Here is a 23,993-nt window from a genome sequence, read left to right as displayed (position 1 = left end):
CGGAACTGGGGATTGAACTCAGGTCCTTGCACTTGCCAGGGAAGCGCTTGTTCCACTGAGCCATCTCCCCAGCCCCAAAGTTCATAGATTCTAAGAAAGCATGCAAAGCTATTTGTTTCTTCACTAAATGAACCCAGTCAGCCAAATTTTTAAAATAAACTTTTAATTTAGGAATAATATTCTACTTGTACGAAGAAAGGACAGTAGGACTTCCTATACACCCCATAGCTAGTTTGCCTGGTTGCTATGGTGTCTATCTATATGTTCCCCAAAAGCCTCATACAAACATAGGCAGAGCTTTGGGGGAGTGACTAGATCGGGGTGTGATTCTCATGTGGATTAGGCCAACTGTGTGTTTATAGATATAGGTACTGTTAGGAAGCGGGGCCAGGTCTCTGGGAGAGTGGCCTTGAGGGCTTCATCCCCACCCTGCCCTGGCCCCTCTCTGCTCTCTGCTTCCTGACCACCATGTGGGGAGCAGCTTTTCCTCCACCAGGCCCTCCTCCCTGGAGCCAGCTGCCCATGACCCAAACCATGAGCCAAAATAAGTCCCTTCACCTGTGGGAGCCAGGCGTTGTTATGGTTTGTGTCTAGGTGTCCTCCCAAAGCCTCAGGGAGTCAATGGGGCAGCTTCCAGAGTTTACGATTAATTCATGATTCAATGCAGGGACTATGGGTGTGGGTGTGCACTGGCCCTGGGGCGGGTAATCTGCATACAACGTAAGGAAGGGAGAGAGGCCTGCTAGGCGCCCCAGCTGCTGCTCCTCCCTTTGCTCTTGGCCATGAACTGCTGCTCTCTGCCCTGTGCCACTCTGCCTTGGAGCCAGCTGAGTATGGCCTGAAACCTCCACTAACTGTGAGCTAAATAAACCTTTCTTTGCTTCATTTTGGGTGTCGGAAATTTTGCTCCAGCAAACCAAGATCTCTGTGGCCAGCATTTCTCCTCAGCAGTGTGATGCTTTCCACAAGTAATAGGCCAAGAGCATTCGCTTATGCACTGAAGTTCAGAATTTGTTCAGACTTCCTTTGTGTTAACCTGATGCTCTTTCAGCCCCGGTATTCCATCCAGGATGTCTCCTCTCCTAAGTCCCCTCCTACCTGTGATGGTATCTCAGACTTGCCTTGTTTTGGGTGCCCTTGACCGTTTTGAGGAAGACCGGTGAGAAGTTTTGTGGAATGTTCCATACTTGCCTAGCATCTCAGGATGGGGCTGGGATTTGGGATTGGGGAGGAAGGCCTTGGGGGCCATCACCTCGCACCAAGGGAGCTGCGTGGTGTCAGTGCGACTGGTCAGTGTGGTTGCCAGCCTTGACCCCTGCAGACGTCTCCAGGTTTCCCAGTGAAGTCACTCATTCTCCCCACCTCCTTCCCACAGTCATCTGTAGAAGGAACTCACTGTGTGCTGCCCACAGGAAGGAGTGGAGATTTGGGGTTTGTCCTCCTAGGAGCAGAGGTGCTACCTAAATTATTTGGAACTCTTCCGTGGGTGGGCTTTCTCTACTGTGTCCTACTGAGTAACATACTTATTCAGCCATGGGTTTGTGTCCTTCTGGTTTCAGGGGTAGTAATTTTATCTCTCAGGTTCTAATCCAAGACCACTTTCTTTACTCTTAGCTCCCATTGCTGCAGCTCCGGCACGGGATCCTCTCACTGGCTCCTGCATCCCTTCGTTTTACCTGCATTGCTGTGGGTTCCTTTGGGGCATATCCTGACTTTCTGATGCTGCATAATGCTCCAGGCTCCGGCTCTCCATTCCTTGCCTTGTAATCAGCACTTCTCCAGGAACACGTTCTCTGCTCTGTGTTTTATCAGTTTCATCAGCGTCCTTCCCCTGGCATCAGCCTGGCTCTGTTAGCACCAACAGCTGGGCCAGCTCTATCTAGTCTATGGCTTCATACAGCTGTTGGCTACAACCCTGAGACCTAGAGTCCCAGAACCGCTCCCAAGATGCCTACCTCTGTGCCACCTCTGTAGCCCTCACCCTCTGTGCCCACCGCAGTCCTGGACAGCACAAAGTCAGCCCCGCCCACACGCCAGCTCCTCACTGTTCTCTACCCACCTCTTATTTTTTGTCCAGTCTTCCCCGCTCAGCCTGTCCCATTCAAAGGGAGCCTCAGACCACCTCCCGTCTTAACAGCTGTCTTCTTTACAACTGGCAGTGATTTATTTCATCAGCTCATTGATTTTTCCATCTCTGCCACTAGTTTGTAAGCTCATGTGGCAGCGCATCTATTTTGTACAGGAAATACGCTGTCTGTCGTGGTTAACCTGGTGGCCTCGGGCTTAAATCCTACCTGAGGGACACCTGCCAGCTGTGTGGTTATAAAGCACTCAAGCTGTCTAGAACAGTTTCCTCATCTATAAGAAGGGTGCGATAACAGCATAACCCATGAGAAATTCTTAGAACAATGGCTAAGATTTAGATAGCGATTTCAAATGCTACCCATTGTTTGTCTTCTTAAAACTGTTGAGATCCGCACTTTTGTTAGCCCTGGCATCTTGTGACCCATCTTGTGACCAAGCGTTCTCGGCATGAGACAAACCTGAACGTGGACCAAGAAGCGAGCATCACACCTGCTTCAAGCAGCGTCTCCTCTGAAGCTGCTGGACCCTGGCACGCAGTGGAAGGACACCTTGCAGTGACGTGGCTGTTACAGTGACAAGATGCCCCGAGGAACTTGGGCTGTCGGACTCCTCCGGGACCCCCCACCCCCGCATGCTGGCCCCACAGCTGCTGCAGCACCACGCTCATCACTCCCTCCCAGCTCAAGTCCTTTCTGGGGTGCAGGGATGCATGCTGGCTGCCGCCATGTAACTCCTCCCACCTCACCTCCCTTGGGGCCTGCGCCCCTGTCCCAGCAGCAGCCTTTCTGTCTTACTCGCCATTGCTCATACCCCGCTGCTACGTTGTGGGTCACGAATGTCCCCCAAAGCTTCATGTGCTCACAGGCGAAGCTTTGGAGGTGACAGGATCACAGGGAGCACGTGCTGTACCCGTCCACAGGTCGATCCACGCATGCGCTCCTCTGCTGTGAGGACGGTGGGTCATGGAGGCGGTGACTTGGAGGACAGCCCTGTCCCGGCCCACCCTTCTCTCTGGCCCTCGGCCTGCTCTCTGCTTCTGGCAGCTGAGGGAGGAGCAGCTTTTCTCTGCCCTGATGTCTCTGCCTTGGAGCTGGCTAACCACAAACTGAAACCACAAGCTGAATGAAGCCTTCCATGAAATTTTCAGAGTTTGACATTTGCCCCCACCAATGGAAAGGTGCACCCTGGCAGGCATGACTCTACCAACAGCAACCCTTATCTGTGCCCAGAAAGCTCCTGAACTACCCCCATCTGCGCCCCAGAATGACATGGGAGCCCCCGGGCAGGAGATGGGGCTCCGGGTCCCCTGCCCGAACCCTGCACACAGGCAGTACTGAACACACACGCACGGAGTGAACATGCTGGGAATGCGGCTGTCTGTCTCCAGCTGGGTACGTGTGGCTTCGGGGCCCAGCTCTGGGCTTCCTGCCTCAAGCCTGTTCTTGGCAGGAAGTCAAGGAGGAAGGGCTTCCAAGGGACACAGTTAAACCACATTTCTGCTGCTGCTGTTCTTGGCAGCCTCTGAGGCATAGAAGAGGGGAGAGAACAGCCCCATCCCTGGCTCTCTGACTACAGACATGCTGTTGTTATTTAGTAGCAGCTGTCATTCATCAAGGGGCTGCTACTCTTAGCTGCCTCCTGTCCCACCTGATTCTCTTCTGCAGCCGGGGGGCACTGGCAGCCTCATCCCTCCTAGCGGGCACAGCACAGATCAGCGAAGAGCCATTTGCCAAGCAAATGTTGGGGCCAATATTGGACTCCACATCCGTCAGCTCTGAAACCATCTCTGCAAATACTGATGTGTACAGACTGAGGGAATGCAATGGGGTTTGCATCAGGGGAGGAAGCACAAGGAGACAGGGAGTGTGTGAGCCACGGACAGAGGCATGCAGAGGAGAGTGGGGCTGGCGGGGCTGCTTTGTTGAGATTCCTGCATCACGGGGCACAAGTGCTGACTCCCTCCCTTCACAGCATCACTCAAACTCTGTGCGGTTGTGTCTTAGCTACTTTCTCATTGCTGGGACAAAATACCAGCACACACAAGTTAAAGGAGGAGAGGCCCATTTCAGCTCACAGTGTGTAGAGATTTTGTCCAAGTCGGCTGCCTCCAAGGCAGGGTGGCCCAGCAGAGAAGAAGCATTTAGCAGCAGAGCACGCAGGAAGAGCACATCCTCCTCCTCCTTCCTTCTTTATTCCATGAAGGCTGCAGACCTACTGATGGGTCTGACCTACACTGGTGACAGGCCTTCCCTGCTCCAGCGCAAGTCATCATCCATGCCCAGAACCCTAGTAGACCAAGCAGTGCGCAGCGTGGCGGCATACATGGCCCAGGATCTGGCCACACCCAAAGCCCCACCTATGAGTTCATGGGCCTTTGGGGGGATGTCTAGATAGAACCCCTGGCAGGCTACTGTCCCATGTACTCACGTACCCCTTAGGTGCCCTTCCATGGAGTCCCCAAGTGTCAGTTCTAGGAGACATCCATAAATCATCGACTTGCTTCCCTCTGTAAATGATATAATTAAAGAAAAGGGAAAGCAGGAAGTTTGGTCAGGCACAAACAGCAGGTCCACATGACAGCTGGCACCAGGATTTGGGTCCCCTGGTTCCTGAGTCATTGCCCCAGGTGGTCTTGGTAAAACACAGCACCGCACCTGGCTTCCTTTGGCCTCAGAGGCAGTTGCTGTGGGGCTCCGCATAATCCACCTTCCACCCCAGCTCTGGGCAGGTCCTAGACCTGCAGAAATCCCCAGAGATGTGAGGGGAACTGCCTTCCACTGCCCTGCTCACCTGAGGACTTCCCCTCACCCTCACAACTAGGCTTCAAAAAAACAAAGCGGGATTCTTGGGCAACACTCTGGGTTCCTCTGCCGCAGCACTTCCCACGCCCTGAGCCCCAGCCCCAGCAGCAGGGATCTGGCTGCGGAGCCCAAAGTTCCAAATTACTGCTGGATCAGATCCCCATCCCCACCCCCACCCCATGGCTCAGTCTGCACACAGCGTTGGGTGGAGACAGAAACCACAGGATGCTATGTAGTCACCAAGGAATTTCCAGCCCCAGTGCAGTGGAACTGTTGGCCTCCCCATGGACAGAGCCCCATGCCCAGCAAGGGAGAGGCAGATGTGCAGAGAGGAGTATTTTTATCATCCAACTCTGGGTAAATTCATCCAAGGGCCTGCTTAGCTTCCAGCAAGCAGGAAGATATTAAATAAGTTAATGGATGCAGTAGCACTCTCTACAGTGTAAAATGGCTGGGAAAGCGCTTTCTAACCGGAAAGCATTATGGAAATGTGGGTTGGATATGGGAGACATCCGGAAAAGCTGCCCCAGACAGCAGGTAGCAAAAGCCACATGCCTGCATCTTCCAGCCACTTCAGGAATTTGAGTTCGTAATTTCTGCAATTGAATGAATGTTTCTCCTGCCCCTGGGAGGGCCTTGCTTTGGCAGCAGATCGTGCTTTCCTCCTACCTGGCTCTAACTGAAAAATACATGCTGATAGCCAAGTTCCAAGCCAGTCCTTTCCTTAATCGACAGCAGGAGGCTAGGGCTGGGGAGATAGCTCAGTGGCATGAACACCTGCCTGGCGAGTGCAAGGTGCCGTTGATCCCTGGTACCTGAATAAATAAATAGAAGCTTGTCCATGTAGGAAGTCCTACAGGAGGCGCCGATTCTGAATCACTTCTGCAACACAGACAGCGATGTGTGGAATTTGGTATTTGTCAAATGAATAATTATTACTCATGATCACATGACTGCATATAGTTGTGAAACTCACAAAGCATGCACACCAATGTTGTCATTTTATCATATGGAAATTATACTTATATAAAGCTGATTTTTTTTAAAGCCTTAAGTAGTGAGACTTTGATGTTTTAAAACAAATACCATTAGTTAAATATAGACTAGTGTATTTCCAGGTATTATAGGGGAATTAAAAAATGTTTTCCTTGCCTGTTATTAAGGTTCAGGACAGAGGTCCCTGGAACAAAAGACAGGTCAACACGCCAGAAGCACAGGCGTTCATGCTAAGTTTTATGTGGCCCAGAAGCCTTCAAAAGGAAAATGAAGACATAAAGAAACAGGCAAGCTTATTTGATAAATCAGAAGAGTGGGGGTTTGCCAAGCAGAGGTATGACTGAAAGCCATGATGGATGTCTCAATCACAAAATTTATTACAGTAAAAGACACTGCCATCCACCCCCTGAAAATGTTACAGAGAACAGCCCAAGCACAGGAAGAAACTGCACCAAGAAGGGGTAGGAGGCCATTTGTTACCCTGCTAGGCCTGATGGGATTGCTCTCCCAAAGGGTCGGAGCCCCACCCATTGGGGGTTTTGAACTTTGTAGAGAGGGCAAGTGAATAGGTATAAAGGCAGATCTGGTGCATTGTGACCAGAGGAGTGGGCGACACCTCAGGTTGCTGAGGGAGTTGAAGCATCTTAAATTATACTGCAAGGCTGTGCATTAAACAATATGGGCTATGCAAAAGAACGTCCCACTAGGTCTTTCGGGACAAGCCGTTTGGTTTTGGTGAGTATTTTTGGCAGGCTTTATTTAAAATTTTGATTTCTCTTCATTTTAGGAAATTTTAATTTCTCTCCCTATAAGATTTCCCAAACCCCCTCTCTTCAAACACACTTATCCTGTCACTCTTGTGGTCACCAGACAAGGCCCAAAAAGGCCCTGAAAGCAAAGGTGGAGAAGCTTGACAGTGCAAGTTGTGGGTGTGCTGGTTTTCATCAAGAACAAGAATTTTCATGATGTGGCAGGAAAAGGCATAAATGGGTGTTAGGATTTTAAAATCACGTGCTCAAATATATGTGGGGGTAAGGGGTGAGGAGGGGGAGGGGTCATTTTAACAATGGGGGGGAGAAACAAGTTGCACAGTGTCAGATCTAGGGAATAAGGTAGAGAAGGACACGATGTTATTTTTCTGTTGGATGGCCCAGGGCAGCAGCATTGAATGTATTTTTTTTTTAATGTATTTGGTTCAGGGTCTCACTATGCAGCTCAGACTCCTAGTGATCCTCTTGCTTTCAGCCTCCTCCGCACTGGGATTACAGGTATGCACCACCACATCCAGACCCTGGCTGGCTCAGCGCATCCAGGGTCAGGGCCAGCATGGCATGTGGTACCAGGGATCAAACCGGGGTCCCTGCGCTTGCCTAAGCAGGCACTTTAGTCCACTGAGCTATCTCTCCAGCCCCTCGGGTGTATTTTTAATCACACCTCATTACAACACTGTTGAAGGAAGACTTCCAGAATTGCTTCAGAAAGCAACAGCATAATGTGTGGATAAGTGTATCCAAAATGAAGGGAAGTGTTTTATTTTGAAGGGAGTCGCAGCAATTGTGTCTTTTACTGCAATACATATTTTAAATTTAAACATTCACAGGTATTTTGACCATACATCATATAACTGGAAAAGGAGGTCTGGTTGAATGGTAATAAATGGGGAACATTTGAGCCCTTGCAGATTCTTTTCTGTGAGCCTGCGTCTTTGGGGCTGTCTCCCCTTCCACAGGACTGAGGGAGGACGCCTCTCACCTGAGGCTGCTGTGACCTGCTGCAGCAGCAGAGTGCAGCTAGCTGAGCGTGGACATCCTCAGAGGTCGAGGTGCCACCTTAGGGCGCCGCCTGTCTGGAATCATGGCAGCATAGAGTGTCCCCGCTCCACAGCTTTAGTTGAATCTTCAAGACGCACATCTCAGCCCAAGTTAGCCTTCTGAGACTTCAGGCAAGCTTCAGGCCAGAAGCCTTGAAGAATGTTCTCATATTTTATAGCTTTGCATCTCATATTAACTCCTTGTAGTGTTTCTTTTCTTATCTGTAATAAATGTAAAAATCCACTATCTTTTGCACTGATTTTGTCCAAGTCTTCATTCATGACAAGAACAACCTAGAAATCACCCCAGGAAGGAGACTGTCCAACCTTTTTTTTGGGGGGGGGCCGGGGGGCAATGTCCTATCCCACTTCAGCTGTTGGGTGCGGGTGGTTAGGACAGTTCGACTCTAGACTTTAATTTCAGCAAGCCCGCTCACTCCAGGACGTAGGGCACAGCCTCCACCCTAGCCTCCATGAGGTGCTGGTGTTCCATCGGCCTCTTTGGCACAGGCAAGGGCATTGTCATTACGGAGCTACCCTCAGAACCCCAGCACTTGTGAGACAAGGCGACAGACATGTGTTGACTTCTCAGAACCACCGTTAGCCAGCGCATGACTCCCAGGACCTTGCTGCTTCATCCCTCTGAGCCACATCTATAAAACTCAGGGAACAATGACGCCGGCATCATGGTGTGAGCACCAAATACACTGACGGATGAGGAAGACTTGATATCCTGTGACCACTTCTCTACAAATGAACAATGGCCAAGACATCCATACCAGGTCATTGTCCGCCATGTAGTGTGCACACGTGCGTGCAGCCGGCCAAGCTACTTACACCATGTCCACCAACTTAGCATCTCATATTCTATCAGGGCCCCTAGTCAATCACCCAACACCCGATTTACCCCAAGCTGTTGGACATCAACAGGGACCATGTTGTGGATCTGCACCCATATGAAAGTCCGCAGGGTCATCATGGTGGCGAGTAGGCATGGTGAGGGCATCCTAAGCCAAGGACACGCCCCTCCTAGGCTGATGTCCACCTTCTTCCCCCCATCAACCTCAGCTTCCTTTTGTTTTTCCCTGCCTGCCAAGCCTTCCCCAGTCAGCGCCTGTTGGGACACCATACCACCCATTAAAAACTCCACCCCCAGCCCAGACTGATGAATTCTTCTTCTCCTTGCCTCCTCCTCTGAGTGTTCTTGCTTCTCTTTGGCTGCCCTCCTGTACCAAGCAACAATGGTTTTCTTTATCGCTTTCCCACTTCTCATTTGTGCCAGAGGAAGGAACTTTACACTATGGTATCTATCCAGTCATTTGTTCATTTGTTCTTCATTCATTCATTCATTCATTCATTCATTCATTCATTCATCAGGAGCCTACTGAGTACCTTCTCCATGCCATGCCCTGGGCTAGGAGTTGCAGCCCCAGAGACAAATCAGTGTCATCTCCCACCCTTGGGGAAGTCACTTCTGACTCAGGAACAGGCACAACTGGCCTCCTTCCTTCCTCTGTGACTTGCTGGGAAGGGCCAACTCCAAAGGGATAGGCAGTAGTTTAGGAGCACAGGGCAGGATTCCTTCCCCAAAAGGTCATGTTTAATTAAGTCTTCAAAAGCAGGAGCTTCTGAGGAAGTGCTTACCAAGCAAGGGGAAACCGAAGGAAAAGACTAAGGTAAGCAAAGATGGAGATGTAGAAGGTGACAAGGACAGCAAGAGGAAAGACTATAGTGACCTAAGTGATTTGGGAGGAAGCCTCCAGGACAGGCTTTGTAACCAGAAGTAAGGTCAGACAGGTGGACTCAGGCTAGGTTTTGCAGGATCCTTCTTCTATGCTAAAGACTGTGCTAGAAGAGTCCACAACGTTGGGTGAGGCAGGGCCTGCAGGAGTGAGGCCCGCCCCTCAGGGCAGTGATTTGAACAAGTGGAAAGGGATAGGGTCTTGTGTCTACCCCAGGGAGACGCAGTAGCAAGAATGAAGAAAAGAGACCAGCTGGGCTCAGGTGGAGGCCTCTGGCTGATAGGCAAAGGACCTTAGGAACAACAGTAGGGGCATTTATTTATACCTTTGCAAAGTATGTATCATAGGACACAAGGTTGCCTAGCAACTAATTGTCCACATCTTCCAGTCAGGATGCTTTTCTTTAATGACCTTGACTTAATCTTCTGAGGCCTCAGGAAAGAGTTACCGTATTCTCAAGTTACCAAGGCTAAAACTGAGGGCCAGAGAGAAAATAAAGCATACTCCCAATGCCACAAAAGGAGGACAGAGCAAAACCAGGCCCAGACACACTTGGGCTGGCTCTGATTGTTCTCTCTGCTATCCCTGCCTTATCCAGCATCTCCCAGCCTCTAGGAACTTGGGGTGAGCTTTGTATTCCTCAGGGTCTCTGGCTCCTTCTCCGCTGGCCGTGCAACATGAGCCAAGGAGGAAACCCTTCTTTAATGTGTCCCGTCTATTACCCATGCCAACAGACAAGACAAATTAACAAATTATTAAACATGCCAAATGTGCCCTTTCCAATCCTGGTGAGGAACAACAATTAAAACTTTTCATCGCAGGAGGTACCCTAGAGACAAATGAAAGGAAATTGAATGCAGAAATGGAGAGCGAGCGGGATTGCTGTGGGGATCTGGATGTCTCTGGGCCTGTTCAGAAAGACAGTCATTTTCCAGCAGGCTTTGCTAGCAGTCTTCGGATGGAGACTCCCCAGAGGAAGTCCGGAAAGTTTCCTGGTGAGGGGAGGGGTCAGTGAAAAACTGCTCTTCTCAATATGAATTTCAATGCGTGTTACACACCTGAATATTTACACACATGTGCTTATGTACAGATACTTTCTCACAAAAATGCTTTCCAATTTGAAACATAAAAGATACTCATTAAAGAACATCTTGAAAGTAAAATCATCAGGAAGAGGAGCAGACCTCTTTAGTCCTGTCCTTGCTGCTTTCCCTCGCCTGGGGAATGGGCCCTCTTGGAAACAGGCTCGAGAGGGCCATGTGGTCTGCCGTGTTCCATTTCTCTTTCCACATATTCAAAAGCACGATTGGGAGGAAGGGGAGATATTTATTTAACACCTACCACATGCCGGGCAAGCGCTCACTGTTAGTCTTTGCTGGCTTCATTTAATTCCTACACTGATTTGGGAGCTCAGGACCATTATCCCTATCTTAGGAATGAGGAAAATGAACCCAGAGTGATTACCAGAGTCACATGGCTTCCAAGTGGTGGAAGCTGGACTCCCATTTGTAACTAATGAACTCCAAAGCCTCTGTAACCCAGGTGCCTCGGGGGATAACACAGGGAAAACAAAGATGTGGATCTTCATGGCAGATGCCTGTGGACTAATGGAGAGGGTCAGGTAGTTGAGGCAAAGCTCAGACACAATGCTGTGCTTGTAAGAAGTTTAACCAGAGTCCTGTGAGAATTCACAGGAGGAGAATATTGCTTTTGGCTGCAGAAAGGGAGGTGAAGAGAAATCGGCTTGATGGAAGAGCTGACATCTGAGCTTCTCCTTGAGATGGAAATGGATTTGAAAGGGCATCTTGGGGGAGGTGGAGGGCACGCTAGGCCAAGGGGACAGCCTGAGGAAAGAAAATAAAAGGGCAGTGCTCAAGGGTGGGGAACAGGAGGTAGATTCCTTGGGTTGGAACTTGGGGATGTGGGCATGGAATGAAGACTGAGAACATGAACCTGGAATTGAGCTTAGAGACAGATATTAAAGGGTCTTAGAGGCTTCATGAGGGTTTGAACCTCTGTTATTGAGCAGATGGCTGGCAGGCTCTGTGTCAGGCCTTCCGGGAATTCTAGAAGAGGAAAGTGCCCTTCACCGTACAAAACCAGGGAGGCCGCAAAGGTCCATGAGCTAAGGCTGGGATCCAGGGAGACTACGAGGATATGAAATACACCGGAGACGGAAATGAAGCGACCAGCGTGGGAGGTTTCTGACCCGCATGACCACGTGGAGGGCAGGGCCTTCTGGTGGGAGAGAGAGCACAGGTAGAGAAGCAGGCGTGAGTCTGAGGTGACTGCCAAGGCGCCCGCTGGGTTTTGCAGCAGGGTGGCAGGTGTGTGCACCGCGCCCCTGGGCTGCCTGTCCGGCACTTCCAGATTCTTGGCATTGCGGACCCCGCAGAGGCCTTGGAGATCAGCTCTCCGGCCCCATCATCCCCGCAGCAGCCCAGCCTGGACTGCCCTGGACTGCTCAGCCTCGGCTTTCCCCGGTTCCCCTCACCCCCGCAGGGCCCCCCTTCTCCATATCCTCCCCTGCCTGAGGTCATCACAACTCCCTGCTTGCTCTGCTGGGCTCCAGCTTCAGACCTTCTCAAGCTCTCAACGCAGAGACCCCAGCACTGCCCTCCCCACTGTGTACTTTCTGTGTACTCTCCTTTCTGTGTACTCTTTGGGATCCCTCATCCCAATCCTTCTCCCGCCCAGCTGACTTCAGGACAGACTGTCTGGGCCACCCTTTCACCAGCATCCCTGACTCCCTTTTTCCTCTGTCCCTGCACTGCACGGATGATGGGAAAACTCCATCACTTCCTCAGCTTAAAGCCCTACCTTGATCGCTTTTCTATGCCCACTCACTGAGCAGCAGAAAAATCAGGTAGCTGTGTGTGATAAGAGTCTATCAGAACTTCACAATTTTTCCTCAGTAGTCCCCTCCACTAATGTCAAAGCGAGTTACTTGTCCTTTTTCAACTCTCTAAGTCCTTCTTTCCTCTTTCTGTTCCATAGATTGTCCCCTCTCTTCATGGTGTCTGTAGCCACCTGTCCTCAGTGGCTCCTTGCTCAGACTTGTCACCTTTGTCCACTCTACCTTTCCCTTCCCAACTTGTCACAGGGCTCCTTACATGCTCTACTGACCTCCCTTCAATTCTCAGCTCATTAAAAGCGGCCTCAGCCCCCTCCCCTTCCTGGAATGGCCAGCAGGAAACTTCAGGAACCAAGGATGATGCGCATCCTCCATGCCTTCAGGAACCAAGGATGGTACGTGTCTTCCATACCTCGGCTCACGGGCCCTAACTTCCAGACTACTCTGCTGGCCTCTGGGTTTTCCCCAAATCTCTAATTTTTGTGGGTCATCTCATCCCACTTTTATTCTTTCCCAGGATTCCCCATGGGTGCCTCCTCCTTTCTCTACCCCTTCAATGTTAACCCTCAATATTCTCACACCAAAACTCTTAAGTTTACATATACCCTTGCCTGGTGCTCGTGGTTAATATTGTTCAAATTATCAGCTGCATGCTGACAACTCCAAAGACTGCATCACTGGCCCAGAAATCTTCGATGTAATTTAAAGGTTTTCATGAACTCTGCCTGCATACCTGATCCCCAGCTTGCATGCATCGACCACTGGTCTCCCAAAACAGTGTCACCTTTGTTCTCTTGCTGTCTCCTGGAACCCACTTCTGGTTGTCCTAGATCACAGCAATGAAGGCTGAGGCACAGCCTGGTGCTTGGAAGGAACAGTCCCGGGTTTCTATACAGCTATGCAAGCGAACCACTGTCTGTTTATGCGTAAGGTCTTTATTTTATAGGGCCCTCAATTTCTCCTCTATCAACTAAAATACTTATGTATAAGGCATCCAATTTGCATAATTAAATGACAGAACCTCACATACCAAAAACACCCATAAACATGTTAAATATAGACTCTCAGGTTCCCCCCAGAAGGTGCACCTCCCCTTTTTATACAGGCCTGTGCACAGCCCAGCTCCAGGTAGTAGACACTCCATCCCCCTGCTGACCGGCTGGCTATGTGTGCTGTGGTCTCACTGTCCGTGCACCTCTGGGACCATTTGAAAGATGTGGCCACACCCTCTCTTTACATTGTTATGCTTTCTGAATTCTAATTGCCTGCATCTTTGAAGGCAGTTTGACTGATAAATACTAAGTACTCTGAGAAATCAAAGAGCCTTCCTTACAGGGCTGCGTGCCCAAGGGTGGCCCAGGTGGTGACACAGGGAGGAGCGACATCATCCTGAGGGTTCTTATCTTGCCTCCAGAATTACTGAACTCTTCACAGATCTTAATTACATATCTGAAAACAGCAGCAAGTCCCCTGTGAGAGATCTATCCGCATTTATAGAGAGCAGAACCAGCTGCCTTTAAGAGCAGCAGAACAAAACATGCAGGGATGATCATGGCTTATGTGAGCAGGCAGAGGGTGCCAGATGGGACTGGGAGGACAGCTCCTTGTGTCACCCTCACCACCACACCACGTGGGGTGGAACAGGAGCCCCAGGGTTCCCCCCATCCACCCACCCACTCAGAGTGCCCCCCCAAAGGAGGAAGAGAGACACAAGTTCTCTGAAACCCTGCATGGCCCCAGGGCTCACCATGGTCAATGACTGGGAGGATCTCACAGCCCCATGGCTGCAGTTTAACTCTGAATTTGAAGAAGCAGCACATGCAAGAGTGGAAAGAACACTTAGACTGTTGGAACTCAGTGGGCATGTGACATGAAAGACTTGAGCTCTGAGTCCTTGGGAAAGTGAGTTGACCCTAGCCTCTGTTTCCACATCAGTAAAATGGAGCCAATGCTTCTCACTCAAGGCTGCCCTTGAACTGAAACCTACAAAGACACACGACATAGCATTGGGCTCTTACAACCCTTTGTAAGCTTTAGTTGGGAAGTCTGGGAGTCACACCAAGCAACGGTCTCTACTGAGTAAGGGCAGAGAATCCTGGAGACACCCCTCCTACAGCTGGGGACCAGTTGGTTTTCTTTCCCCTGCCCCTGGTGAGCCCTCTATCTGACAGACCCTCTATCAGCCCAGGCCCACTGAGGAGAACCCCTTCATGAATCTATCAGGACAACGCTGTTCTGGATGCCACCTGGTGTGATGGGCTGCATCTATCCTGCTGGAACCTTGAACATCCTCAATGGCTCGTGCCCTCCCTCCAAGCTGAGCCTCTGCCTGCCGGTGGCTGAGGACAGTGACAGCTCAGATAGAACTCACAGCCACATTTCCTTAAGCACAACTGAGGTGCATGCAGACATCTTGTCAGAAAGAATAGTGCCCGGTGATCCGTGCTGCTCCTCGCGGAGCAGGGAAGGTGGCCTTCACGTCTGTGCTGCTCATCCTGGCTTTCTAGATGGGTAGTTCTCAGCCCAGAGTGATTTTGCTCCCCCAGAGGCACTGGGCGACATCTGCAGAGCTCTGAGGTTGTCACAACTGGGGCTGCTGCCGGCAGCTGGTAGGAGGAGACTGGAGATGCCGCTAAATGCCAGCAATGCACAGGTCCACCCCAAAAGTCAATAGTGCTAGACCTGTGGAGCCCCAACTCCAATTTGCAGCTGCCCTTTCCCGGCTTCTGTGAAAGGCCGGGCACCTGTCCAACTGCAGCTACCACTGCGAGCATGGTCACAGGCGTTAACCTGAACAAGTCAACACTGTTCTCTTCAGAATATAGCAGTGACATTTACCTCCATGTTTGAGCTGAGGGTTTATGAGCCTCATGCTGAAATGATACACAGCCTAGTTCAGTTCATCGCCCTGCCATTCCCTAAAGGATGGTGCTGAGTTTTCCTTTATCAGCACAGGAGGTTCCCAAAGAATAAAGATCCTTTGCTATCAAAGGGTTTTTTTTTTTTCATTCCCTCTCTAAATTAGAATCCTTCCCATCCACACCCAAGCATCACATCTGCAATGCTTGCTCCTGATTATGTAAGAGCAAGGGGCAGCCGCAGCCATCCTCTGAGCACTCACCAGCGAGCCAACAGCAAAGTGCTGAGCACCTCTTATGCCTAAGACCTGAGCTCCGGGGTGGAACTGCAAATGAGCCCAGCAGTCTGCCCGGATGGGAGCGACCCCATCTGATGTGAGATACAGAGTGTGTCTCAGGGGCTGCTTTCCAGACCCTTGGTGTCCCCAACAAAGAATTAGACAAGACACAGAAAAGGCAACAAGATTGTACATTTATTAAGTCAGAAAAGTGGTACACTCTACAGGGTGAGAGCAGGCTGGTCTAAGGGCTCAGACGGCCTGTGGATAAAGCAGAAGGGTCTTGAATGTCCAAAATACCTGGGTTGGGCCGAGGAGATGGCTCAGCAGACTAAGAACCTGCTTAAGCAAGTGCAGGGACCAGGGTTCAATCCCCAGCACCACATGCCACTCTGGTCCTGCCCCTGGCCGTGCTGAGCAGAGACTGAGGCATGGTGGCACATGCCTATAGTCCCAGTGCTGGGGAGGCTGAAACTCCATAGTTAGACCCTGTATAAAATACATTTCATAAAAAGAAGAAGAAAATACCTGGGTTGACCTTGCCTCATTCAAATAAAGCACTGGGGCATTTGTCCTATCAAAATTTAACTTGGCCTTTGCCACATGTAAATGAAGGACTAGAAACAGTGTTTTGATTGATTGCATCCACATGTAAATGAAGAATTGAGAATAGCATCTTCTGATTGGCTCTGCAAACACATAAAATTCAAATGAAGGACTGAAAATGCCACTTTCTGATTGGTTATGTGTACAGTGCTGAGTCCAAAATCTGGAATCCTGTTGGGTCCCATCTCTCTTCGGGAAACATATCCTTTAACCCCTTAGCCTTAGGCTTTTATGACTGTTGATACATTCTGTTCCGGTGGCTGTTCAGTTGCACCTGTCTCAATCTCCCACATCACCTCTGCAGAGAAGCAACTGAAGGAGAGGCAGATGGATGTGTGATATAGGTCAGGGGCAGAGACTGGCCACTGCCCTCCCAACTGCTCCTCTTCTTCCACCTGCAGCTGGTCACTACTTCCCGCCCCACCTTGAAGCCTGAGTCTCTGTTTTCTGGGCATCAGACTATGAGCCAGAAGAGATGCAATCCACTGTGGGCCTGCTCCAGGCCCAGTCCATGAGACTGCCCCATGGTTGGTCATTATCCTCACCCTGTTTCTACCCAGACACAGAGGACTTAGCAAAGCACTGTGAGACTCTATGGGATTACACTGCTGCAATAACAAAGACACACCAGTACACAGATGACCTTGGGGACAACAACCTCCAAGGATTGTTGGAGGGGTTCCCTAGAGACGGAGTCAACTGAATGGTGGTGGATGGAAAGATGGATGGAAGGAAGGAAAGATGGATGGATGGATGGATGGATGGATGGATGGATGGATGGATGGATGGAGAATGGACTATAGAAGCTGAGATTTTTCACAATTTTATGTCTGCAGGCTGGAGAACCTGCAAAGCCAAAATTGTGATTCATTGCCAGTACAAAGGCTGGTGAACCAGAGGGACTGACACTACAAGCTGCAGTCTAAACTCTTGAGGCTCAAAGCTGGGAGGCTAATGGTGCCAGACTCGAGCTGGCTCTGAAGACCTGACAACTGCAGTGTCAGTGTCCAAGAGCAGGAGAGTGAATACCCCCGCTCAAACAGAGAGAGCACACTTTCCCTTCCTCTCTTTGTTCAATTTTAACTCTTGACAGATGGGAGGATGCTGGCTTCTGTGGTGAAAATGAATTTTTTTTCCTTAGTCTGCTTTTCAAATGCTAATGTCTCTGGATACCCCTCAGACACACCCAGCAATACTGTGCACCACCTATCTGGGGAATCATTCAGCTCCAATAAGTTGACAGATAAGATTAACCTTCATGTTCCCTTTGGAGTTGGGGGTTCATTTGTGTTGTATTAAGCTACTAAGATTTTGGGGATATCTTTGCTATAGCAGGTGGGGTTAGCTATGCTGAGTAGTGTAAGACGCGCACCCAGGCCCTCCCTCAGTGAGGCTGACCGCCCTTCAAGTCCACACGCTATAAAGACCTTTATCGCAGCGCCTGGAGGCTTTGCTACACTTGCTCATCTGTCTTTCGTTACACCAGCGGTGGTCGCTGAAGACTGTCTTGCTAGGTAGGTTTAGAGGTGGCATGCACCAAGGAGAGCTGCACGAAGACTTGTTAGACAATGTCCCTGCTCTTCACTCTTAAACTAAAAGGGCTTCTAAAGACACTTTCAGATGCACACTGTGAGGACAAGAAACTGCCTATCCCGTCATTTCAGAGAAAGGATAAGGAATTCCCCTTTCACGCTGCAAATACTAACTGGGGTGAATCTAGGCTCTGTCATTTAATGCTTGTGATATTATTAAGCAAATCAATCGTGATCTGCCTGCTCTTCCACCTAGGGAATGGGAGTGATGAAAGCAACTATTTCACAGTATTTCGGTTAAATAAGATGATACATAAAGAACACTTCTCTTTTGTCCTGGTCCTTCACATTAGGCCTCGTGATTATTACTATTACTTCCTGATAGGTTCTGGCCCTAGTATGAATTACTAAAATCATTATGGTGGTCATCTGATATGGCTGAAGCCTTTCAAACAAAAGCCTATCTTCCCCAAGACCACCTCCCCCTTCTTCTCCAGCTTAGTCCAGGGGGCAATTTCCTTTCACCTTTCCCGTCACCTCAGGGAAGATCCCCGATGAGCTCCCTCAGGTACTTCTAAATGTCCCCCTCAAGCCCCGCCCCTGGCAAAAGGCCGTGAAAGCCTCAGCCTCCCTTTGTTCAACTCCAGAGAGTTCCTTACCTTCCCCAAATTCTCGCTGTGTCCTCCAAGATAAGACAGCCCCTTTCCCTTTTTCCTTCTGCCTGTTTCTCTGCTGCGCCTGGTGCCTGAAAAAAAATCTATCACTTCCAAATATCAGCATTAGACTAGTGCCTAAAAGCATAGCGTTTCTTTATCAGATGAATAATTAATTAAGAATTATCTAAGTCTGAGAAATATCATGAGAAAGATTGCTCATCAAATGCTCATTCAGCTGTCATAATTAATTTCACAGATACATTTTGTTGGCGTATGTGAGCAAGGATTCTCCCCTAGATTTAATTAGGGAGGCAAAGTCAATAGCCTTACAGAGTAAATCTTTTCTGTGCTCTTAAAAAAAAGAAAAAAAAGAGCTAAGCCTGCAATGCTATTTTGGCTGCTATAGCAAAGGTATTGCCCTGGGTTCTCCCTGCAGCAATGCACACTGCACTGAAGAGCTGGGCAGCTACCCTCCCCCACCCCTTGCTGGGAAACCAACCAGGAGACAGCCTTAAGGACCCAAGAGCCAACAGAAGGGCTTTACAGACCACAAACATAGGGTAGAGACAATCAAAACAACAAAGAACTTAGGAATCATTTTAATTCCCCTTGAGGAAGCCCAGCTGGGAAGGGTTCCGACTGCCCAAGGTCCTCAGCTAGGGAGCAACAGCCGCCATTCAGAGGCTTCACCCTTAAGCACCCAGTCAGCTGGGGTGAATGCACTCTGTTCCTCCTAAACACACCTCCAGCCTCTCTCCCCAGGATCTAGAACAAATAGCTCCTGCTGGCTCCTCCAGAGCTGAGTGTGGGTGTCAAGGGCCCATGACCACAGTCGTAAGCTCTGATGTCACATTGGAAGTCACCTGCACCAGGAAGCTGAGTTAGGTTACAACAAATGCATTCACTCTTCCAAGAAAAATAATCTTGGAAAAGTAATCACACGTGTCATTTCCCATTGCAAAGGGTAGTAACATCAGCAATGCCCTTTGGAGTCAAGTTGGGATTACAGTATCCTTCGAGATCAAATTGCCTGAAAAAGCACTCAGGGAGTAGTGGGGAGGTGGCAGCGGAGCATAGCGAACACCCTGCTGGACCAGCTGCAGCAGGGCAACTCATTCAGCTCCATCCAGCTCTAAACCAGTGTCCAGGTGGACGCCAACCGGTCCCCAGGGGCCACACATGCTAGTGATGAGAAGCACAATTCTGCTGATGGACTGCCTGCGTTTGGAGCCCTGTTCTGCTTAGCTGTGAGATTTTAAGGAAGTTACTTAGCTCTCACAGACTCAGTTCCTTCCTCTACAAAAGAGGGACACTGATAGCACCTGCTTCATAGGTTTGCTGTGAGGACTGCATGGCCACACACAGCGCGCATACGTGCATGCACACACACACACACACACACACACACACACACACACACACACAATCATGTCATTTCTTTGCCGGATGTGGCACCAGGCCTGGCTACACGTGAATACAAAGAAGAATGGCGCTCTATGCTTCCAAGGGTCTCTTCCCACTGAGATAAGGACTGAGGAAGAGCATCGGGGGACTCCTGTTGGATAGGCGGTGTCACGCAGGGACAAGGTCATGCTGTCTGTTTTGGTCAAAGGACAGTGGTGAGCTTGGGGCTGAGAGATGGGATGGGGAGCTCTGCATCGTGGATTCTGTGGACAGCTGGCCCACACAGAGTGGAGCCCAATGAGGAGAGAGGGTGGTGGGGAGTGGGGAGTCAAAGGTGAGCTGGGGAGTGGGGAGCCAGGCTCCAGTGCATGTGCCATCCAAGACTGGTTCCAGAGCTTCCTTAGAGAGCAGGTTTTGAGTGGAAATGGTTCCAAGCAGGCTCTGCCTTCCACTAACATCCTGGCCTGCCTTAGTGTCCACTGGATCCCAGGACAGCCCCGGAGCAAGGCTGGGTGATCACCTCCTAATTTGGTCATACAATGGACACCACCTGGACACTTGGCTTCCCCATGCCAAGTGCCTCCTAGCACAGGCCCACGGCAACTCATCCCACCTTCCTAGACACCTATGGTCTCCTCTTTATATACAAGGAAATGGAGCAGTAAGAGTACCTAAGTGATTGGTCCAAGGTCACTGTGCTGGTCTAGGATGCAGATCCACGCAGAGTGGGTCCACAGTCCACAGCCATAACCATGAAGCTGCACGGCGACTGGGACTCAGAGCTGGAAAGTGAGCCGTCCAGGGTCTGGAACCCCAGTACAAAGCACAAATTTCAAGCCCAGGTTCCTGGAGGCCTGAGTAGTGGCCTGCCCTGCACAACACTGTCCACCCAGGCTTTCTTGATAATAACTTGGGCTTGTCTATTTCATCCTCAGGGATGGCCCACCTTCTCTGGAGAGGATAAGAGCACAGGCCCTCATCCCTTAGGAAACTCCAGCTTCCTGATGCAGAGTCCTGTTCCTACGATGAAAGAAACACCCAATCACCCAATCCCCACGACCTGAGGGAGGACGGTTCTTTTCAGCTCACGGTTTCAGAGGGCTCAGTTGTGCTCCGTTGATTCCAAGACAGAGCCTGCATGGGGGAGGGGCACAGAGAAGGGGGATGCGCTTGTCGGGGGCAGCAGGAAGTGGACGGGGGGGGGGGGTGGTCGGAGTCACAATGTGCTCTCTTGGGGCAGCAGGAAGGATGGCTGGGAGGAGTTAGCGACAGGGCACAGCAAGCCCTGGCTTCTGAGCATGATTCACCCCAAAAACATGCTTCAAATTCAAAGCACGTGTATATCAAAGAAAATTTCTCTGTAAAAATAATGGAAATTCAGATGAATCATTCCACAATTTAAAAGGATTCTTATAAAAATGATTACAATACTGTAACAGAATACAAAATAACAAAGAAAACATAAAATCCGAAGAAAAATAAATTAACCTGCTCTTACCTTTGAAAATCTTGTGCTCGCTTCAGCAGCACATATACTAAAACTGGAATGATACAGAGAAGATTAGCACGGCCCCCACGCAAGTATGACATGCAAATTCGTGAAGCGTTCCATATTTTAAAAAAGAAAAAATCTTTGCCGCCAGTGTGAGGGAAGTAATAGAGGCTTACTGTGCAGGATGACTCTCACTATCAACAATGGGATCACTGCTACGGGTTAAACAAAATCTTTTTCTTTTTCTGCAGCTTCAATAAGGAACCTATCCAGCAATGCCTGCTTTTGCTTCCTTTGGAGGATTTTGCAGAAATGTGACATTGCATTGTTATCAAACAGATTCACCGCTTGCAATGTCACCGACTCATTCAGGCAGTACTTTTCTACCAAGCTATGCACTTTCCAAATTCTTACTCATCTCCTAATCTCACTTGAAGTACATGATTCCTCTTCTCCCTTCTCTACAGATGAGATTGCCTCCATAAGCTCTTGCTGCTGGGAGAAGATGATAGGCCTCGATCCCACAGCAAGAGAGAGAGGGGGAGAGGAGAGGGAGGGACAGAGCAAGAGAGGGAGAGACAGAGAGAGGGAGGGACAGAGAGAGGGGGAGACAGAGAGAGAGAGAGGCAGGCAGAGAGAGAGAGGACGAGAGACAGACGGCAGAGGCAAAGAGAGGACGAGAGACAGGCAGACGGAGAAGCACTGGCTCAGCTGCGATTATGTGGCCTACAGATCACACAATACTTGTATGGCAAGACATTGCTCACTTATTTAAAATCTGTTAGAAATGCTTCTTGTCCTGTGGCGCACTCACGGGACAGCTTGCTCACAGCCCAAGGCTTTGCTGTACCCAGCCAGCAACTCACCTCCAACCAGGCCCCACCTCCTAGCAGCAGCATATTCCTACTGAACCTGCCTGTGGATTAATCCATTGATGGGATTGCATGTTCATGACATGGGGCTCACTTTATATCTAAATCATAACAGAAACCAATACCTTCTCTCTGGAGTATGTCTGCTATCCCAAGTTTGGGGACCCACGGCTGATCATGAACCCCCTGGCTGTCTTGCAGGAAGAAACACCCCAGAGACTTGATATAAAGAAAAACAAACATTTCCCTCCAAGGTCAGAAAGGGGGTGGACTCTACCCAAAACATTTTTATAAGTGCTGTTTGCTTTCAGCTGTAAGGAGGTTACTTTTTCTCTCTTTTTTATCTGAAGTTTGAAATAAATATTTGCCAAGGGAGGAAATTTCTGCAGGTAAAACTTGATCTATTTAGTGGTAACTGGTTCACCTGAGGGCGTGCTCGAATAACGGCCCTTTCCCCCCACCGCTTGGCAGGCTTCCTGCCAACAGTAAAGGTAGGAAACACCTGACACCAACCACCGGCTACCCAAGGTGGTCCAAGGACCGGCTGCCAATCCTCTAGGTGCTGAGGAAATGTTCCTCCTTCCAGTGCTTCTGTTTCTTCTTCAAAAAGAAAAGGAAAAAAGATAACAGTCACTTTTGCTTTGTATTCTGAATATGGATGAAACCGGGTTGGAAACACTTTTGAAAACCCAGGGTAGGGCTTTCATCACACACCCCCATGGCTAACTCATCCTTCTCACCCATCACATCCAGCATCTACTTCACTTGATAATTCCAAAGGATTCAAAACCTTTGTATCCCGTGTATACCACTTACTGACTTACAGCTTTTGTCAATGTGCCACCATCTCCTCATGGATGACATGAAGAAAACAGGACTTCAGTGACAAGTGAATGAATTCACAGGCAGGTGTGGCGTGGAGTAAATGCACATTCCCAACACTTAGCAGTAGCACAAGCACACTCACAGCCTTGTGATGCTGCTTGTGTCTAGACACCCCACAAAGCCTTGTGTGCTCACAGGTGGGGCCCTTCATCTTGGGTGGGATCTAGTGCGTGTGAATATGGATTAAGGATTCTGGGTGTGCACAGTGAGAAGGCCCACCCTGGGTATGAGTTGCACCAATCAGTAGGCTTGTAGCCTGAATGGAATAGAAGGGAAAGTGAAGTTTGGTGCTCGCTGCTTCCCGCCTGCCATGCTGTGGACCACTTCTCTTCTGCCATGCCCCTCCTCCATGCTACCCTGCCTTGAAGCTAGCTGGATATGGACTTCTACAAACCATGAACTAAAATAAGTCTCACCTCCTTTCTCTTGTGGGTGCTAGGTATTTTGTCCCAACAATGAGACAGTAACTAGTAAACCTTGCATAATTTATTTGTTCTCCTATGAGATTTTAAGCTCCTCCAGGGCGGCCACCATGTCTTCTCTACTTAACATGGTCTTTTAACTGGATCCTGGCTACCTCTTGCACACGTAAGATGGGATACAACGTTATTACCTCATCCGGCATTGATTCAAGGCTGGTCCCCTCCCCCAAGTGTCTACCGGCTTATGTAGGTGCCCTTTGACAGAGCGCTGTCTCAGGTGATGCTATGGGTCTCCTCTCCCAGGACTTCCCTTGAGATGTCGCGTTTCTAGGCACTCAGGTACGTACAACCAGAAGCACAGGAATTTCACAGAGTGGGCAGCCCTTCACCAATGGAGATAGGAGCCAGAGTCCTCCAGCCCCTTCACCAAGGGAAAGTGCTAATGCATACTTCCGACAGTGACTCAGAGGCCCTTGAGAGTGTACAACCAGTCACTTAGGGTTCTGGCCAGCTTCCTAAGACCTTGCACTGAGTGGATCTCTCCTTCCCATCGTATTCCCTAGGCCCTTATTGCTTCTTCAAAATGTGAAAAACTAAAAAAAAAAATGGAAGCCTTTCTCGAAGGTTCTATCACTGGGGAGCTCACAGAAATGAAGCCCACTCTGCTTCCTGTGCTCCCCATTACAGTGAAAGACAGCAG

At 49.7% G+C, this 23,993-nt stretch overlaps 1 non-coding gene across 1 annotated transcript; it reads left to right on the top strand.

Moving 5' to 3' along the window:
* Nucleotides 1-21,133: 21,133 nt before the first annotated feature.
* On the top strand, nucleotides 21,134-21,240 carry LOC111817797. Its single transcript, XR_002821913.1, has one exon. It is a non-coding gene; the product is annotated as a U6 spliceosomal RNA (small nuclear RNA).
* Nucleotides 21,241-23,993: the final 2,753 nt, after the last annotated feature.

This window comes from Octodon degus, unplaced genomic scaffold (genome assembly GCF_000260255.1).
Source record: "Octodon degus isolate 3935 unplaced genomic scaffold, OctDeg1.0 scaffold00070, whole genome shotgun sequence".
Taxonomy (NCBI): Eukaryota; Metazoa; Chordata; class Mammalia; order Rodentia; family Octodontidae; genus Octodon; species Octodon degus.
Note: the sequence above shows the minus strand (reverse complement) of the source record. Positions and strands in the feature narration are given on the sequence as shown.